The 5,606-nt window shown below is 36.0% G+C and overlaps 1 long non-coding RNA gene across 1 annotated transcript; it reads left to right on the top strand.

Annotated features, from left to right (window-relative positions):
- The first annotated feature begins 2,944 nt into the window (after window positions 1-2,944).
- LOC149772848 (uncharacterized) lies at window positions 2,945-5,606 on the top strand. The gene is made up of 2 exons (XR_016417574.1): window positions 2,945-4,297; window positions 4,605-5,606. It is a non-coding gene; the product is annotated as an uncharacterized LOC149772848 (long non-coding RNA).

A 5,606-nucleotide genomic window follows, 5' to 3' on the forward strand; every position in this document is an offset into this window, starting at 1 on the left:
GTTGAGGAGCAGCCGAATCTAATTTGTAGATTGCAGGTCTACCTGAGGATCTTGTCACGGTGGATATTTTGTGTGTGGTAACACTCCAAATAGGATCAGTCGCTCTCGCTTTACCACCTTCAAGTTCACCAGGCTCATATAAATATCTGACTGTAACGTCACCCAATATTTTTTGTTTTTCAACATCTTTTCGTTGTGTTGGTATATTTTTTTTGTAATTGCATTAATGGGTTTCATGTTGGTTGTTCGTGTAATCTCATTATTTAATGCAGCTATCACGCTTGGTAATTTTGCAACCCACTCGCGAGATCTTTTATCCTGAATAAATTCCCTCGCGTATTGATATCCAAATAACCGCTCAGCGAGTGTTCGATTAAATCGCTCAACAATTCCCTGATCACGATGAATTGCAGTATGACCTCGTCGAATTTTGGTATTATGTTGTTTCATCAACGATGATACTGGACCAAGAAATTCCTTACCAGGATCAACCTGTAGTAGCTGTGGCCATCGCAGACCACCTTGTGGTCCGAGTCCTCGTTGATAAATTCGTTCAAACGCATCGGCGACTTCAGATGCTGTTTTCGCTGATAGCGGCTCTGCTTCTTTATATCTACTTGCAACATCAACTACGGTTAACGCGTATTTGTATGTTTTTCTACGCACAGTATCATGCGGTAAAAACAGAATATCAGCTTGATGAACTTCATTAGGAACACTGACATCGAAATACGCGTACTGAATTCGTTTCGGTGGTGGTAGATAAATTTGCCATATTGCTTGTTTGGATAACCACGTTTTAGCAGTAGAATGTTTAACTGCTGCTGCATCAGCAAGTTTACCAATTGCTGCTTTGCCTCTCCAGTATCCTCTTGGTGAATAATAAATCGATTCCATTATTAATTACCAGCCCCAAGCGCTAATTTACCTTTCATCGCGGATCTTACTAACCAATTAGCTAATGATTCTCTAATATTTTTATTTTTTATGGAATTTAACGCGTGAATTAATTTCACATCTGCAATATGTCTATCTTGTAGATTTTTACTTTTAGCGTGACAAGCTCGATCAATAGCGTTTATTGGTTCCTCGCCTGGTTTTGGTTGATCTTGATTATCGAACCTGATATCAAGTCTGGTACCAGGACCGCAATAATTATATCCTGGTAGATGTTTTTCTCCGCTGTATTTAGCCCATGGAGCACCTGGAAAGTTTGACATCAAATTAGCAATATCACCACCACGCTTATTAGGTAAAAACGAAAATTTCTTTCTACCGCATACAGAACATTTTCCACCATATGCTATTTTTTATTTTTTGTTGTAACCGTAGCTAAATCAGTAGTTGGAGTTTTAACTCTACAGCGTAAGCAATATAAATTCATGACATAATATATATGGATATAATTGATTTCTCAGCAACAAGAAAACGAGAGCCAGTTAAACACCACCCTGCGTTACCAAATTCCATCAGAATGATTATCATAGGACCATCTGGATCGGGTAAGACGCAGTTATTACTTAATCTGATAATGAGATGGTTGAAATGGGATAAATCGTGTTTAATAGCACCATCCGCTGATGATCAACGACGTTATGATGTACTTAAAGATTTCAATGAAAACGCGCGATTACTGGATGAAGGTAATGATGTTATAGAGTTTAAAACCGATACTGATGAAGCACCATCCGTAGATGTTTTAGACGGATTTATTAATAATTTAGTTGTATACGACGATGTGATGCTAGATAAACAATCAAATCCAGCCAGAATATTTTCCCGAGGTAGACATAAAAATACAGACGTGATCTATGTTACTCAACGATATACACAAATTCCGAAGGTGATTAGAGACAACTGCAACATTTTAGTTGTGTTTAATGGCGTAGACACACACACACTTAGAAATATTCATCAAACTTGGTGTGGTGGTGAAATGGATATAATTAAATTCAAAAATTTCTTTTCACGAGCGCAAGCTACTCCGCACGGATTTATAACAATAAATTTACATGATCCAAGAACAAGATATCGTGTAGGTCTTGATAAAATATTTGGATAAATTAATAAATTTAATTTAAAAGATATCATTCATATAATGAACAACTGTGCGTGGCTGCGTCAAGGAACCACTAACAAATGTGATAAAAAATGTCGTGGAGAATATTGCAAAAAACATAATTATCTTATAAAGAAAAATCCTCATGCTGGTCCACGAAGTTGTGTTGGATGTAACAACGGCGTTAGAGGATTATATCAGATTTGCAAAAATTGCGGTGGAGATCGATACAGAAGTTTGATGTATATTCTAAACACAGAAAGAACATAAATCCAAAAATAGAAAAACCACCATCAGAACTTGAATATTACTTGAAACATAGAACAAATAAAGATGAAACAGATGAGGAGAAATGACAGCGAGAACGCGTTGAGAAATATTCATCAAACTTGGTATGGTGGTAAATTTACATAAATTAATAGCAGCAGAGAGGGTACCTACCAACGTTGGTCGCCAAAAAAATAAACAAAAAAATAAATAAACACGTAGAGTACTTTATTTTTTCAGCTACTATTTCGAATTAAGGTTTTATTAGTATAATCGGCCATTACAGAAATAAAACATCTCAAGGAAACGTTTCATTTGTACCTTTCTACGAGATGATTTTATTTTGTTTTGTTTTATTTGTTTTGTCGGAATTCTATGGTCTGTTCACCCTCTCTGCTGCTTATGCAGACAGAGTTATCGGACTTGCCTGCATTTCCCACGAGCAGGTTTGATGTTGTTGTTGTTGTTGTTGGGTTAAACGCCATTTTTCAGAACACGATAGGCTATACATGGCGGCCAGTATTAATGGTGGAGGAAGAACCCGGGAAAACCCCGGAAAGAACCACAGACCCACGAGAAGCTAACGAACAGGTTTCATTGCGTCATTAGTAATTATCATATTACGTGATTAGTCCATCCAAAAAACGAAACCCAGGCTGATGTTCGGGCCGACATGTGTAAAATGGAGGACAACGCTAGATTCGTATGTAGGAGTAGATAATTCACCTGACGCAGATATGACGTTGCCGTATGTTTTTCAAATTTGATTGATTCGGGGTAGCTGGTGAAAACAGTTCCACGTGATTTTAATTCTGTATATGTGGTACTATAAAAGTATCATACATTTACATCCGTCAACAAATATTAGTTTCTGTTGACTTTGAACTGTCCAGAACACATTCAGTTCTGACAACATATATCAAACAATGGACCAGATCGTTATCAGGAGGTGTAGAAGTGATGTGGGTTGTTTTGGTTTCACCATCCACAAGTGCTCTTATAATAGTCACTGATAATCCATCTCATTTCACGGGGGGAGGGGGAGGCATTAAAACATTTAAAATCCGATATTTAAAGACAGGCGCAAAATATCAACGGGAGGAATCAGTATGGCCAGAAACCTAAATAATGCAGTTAGCAGAATATATAATATATCACGAGTATTAGAATTTACTGGAAATGAAACATGCCCCCAAACACCGTATAAACCATGATACTAGCAAGCGGTCGTTCGTATTAGTTCTTAGGATGCAACACCAGCAAGTATGCAAAAGCCATTTGTATGGGTGAAATGTGCAAACCGGACCTCGAGTCTGATGTAGTTTTCTAATGTTTTCCAGCGTTAGCAACTATCGTGTGGCACTCGTCATGGTATCGGAATACGAGCTTACAACTCTGCCAATTATGTCGGATGAACGGGGATGACCAACAAGTATGAAAAAACTCATATGTTGCAATCTAATTCTACTAAGCTCTCATACCTCCAGTTAAAAAATGCACATGAAAAAAGAAGCAGTCAGCATCTTACATCGTTTATGAAATGGCTTTCCTCCTGTATCGAAGTATGCATCAATTAGTTAGTTTATGTTTGTTCCCATAGATACCACGAAACACGTTTAGTTCAACATGGCGAACGACATTGGACTTATGGGTTTTCGGGAACTTAAACTGCAAATCTTTTCAGATACATTTTTGAAACGAAGACGATTAGAAAATAATTGTCTTTACCAGCTGAGTGATTTTAAAAGTTACTTCTGGCTGTTTGACTAGATATTGTACTAAAGAACAACATTTTATGTGGTTTACCAACCTGAGAGAGTTGAAAATCAAGATTAGCAATTTCTTCTAAATACAATGATATAATGTATAATTTTCAAAATAGATCAATGTAACTTCGACTCGTCTTTACTTAAATAGTGTCTGATAGCTTTTTTGAGTTCGTCCATAATGGTTGCTGAACAGTTGGTGTAGGTTCTTTAGGTAGTTTATCTTGTGGTTAAGGATGAGGAGGATAGGTTCTTTAGGTAGTTTATCTTGTGGTTAAGGATGAGGAGGATAGGTTCTTTAGGTAGTTTATCTTGTGGTTAAGGATGAGGAGGATAGGTTCTTTAGGTAGTTTATCTTGTGGTTAAGGATGAGGAGGATAGGTTCTTTAGGTAGTTTATCTTGTGGTTAAGGATGAGGAGGATAGGTTCTTTAGGTAGTTTATCTTGTGGTTAAGGATGAGGAGGATAGGTTCTTTAGGTAGTTTATCTGTAGTTAAGGATGAGGAGGATAGGTTCTTTAGGTAGTTTATCTTGTAGTTAAGGATGAGGAGGATGAGAAGTAGACATTGTAGGACGATCAAGAAGAGGATCCGAAAGTAGGATCATAAATAAATTCTTTATTCAAGAACACCTTACGACATTCTACACTATTTGTATGAAAATATAATCAAACTGATATAGATTGAGACATTTTAGAATATAAATAGGATAGTGACGTAAAATATTCGATTTAGAGAGACGTTTTAATCAAAAGCCAAAAAGACTTTCAATTTGGAAAGATATATTAATTTTTAAATGACGTAGTACAATCAGCTTTTATGATGAAATAATTGATCTATATGTCTGGCTCTTTCTTTTATGTAAACTTTTAGTCTGATGGTTTATAGACACTGACAAATATTAATAAAATCCATGGTGGAGTTTGAACCAACACAAGGAGATTCGAGTCAAGGTGTTACATTATATCTCCCGACAAGTGGGATACAAATAATGTATCCCGGAGCTGGGATTTCCTTGTCTCGGTTCAAACCCCAACGTAGATTATTTCTCACACCCATTATTTTCCTTTCAAGTTAAAATAACTCTTCAAATTTACAATAGTTTAGTATATTCGACACATACTGTATTCATCACTCAGTATAATTTCTTCACGTGTTTCTGCAGTTCATTCGGTATTATAATGTTTTATGAAAATCAGAATAGAATCAAATTATATTAATCGCTTATACACCCTCACCCATTAACATCAACGACTTAATATTAAGATTTCTTACACGTTGTAAATATTGCGCGAAAGGCCAAAAGCTACGTGTTAATGTTGTTTTCATACTGCGCATTAATATGAATATGTTAATGAGGACTGTGGCGAGAAATACCAATCAGAAGGACACAATTTTCACGTTTGACAACAAAAACGCCCATAAAATATTTGATAGTATTGAGATATTATCATATTTAATAGATGGATGTTATATGAAATTATCAATAAATAATAAGTATTTATTAGAAGGAAA

Source organism: Sinohyriopsis cumingii, unplaced genomic scaffold (assembly GCF_028554795.1).
Source record: "Sinohyriopsis cumingii isolate HCF-2022 unplaced genomic scaffold, ASM2855479v2 utg001101l, whole genome shotgun sequence".
NCBI classification, from domain to species: domain Eukaryota; kingdom Metazoa; phylum Mollusca; class Bivalvia; order Unionida; family Unionidae; genus Sinohyriopsis; species Sinohyriopsis cumingii.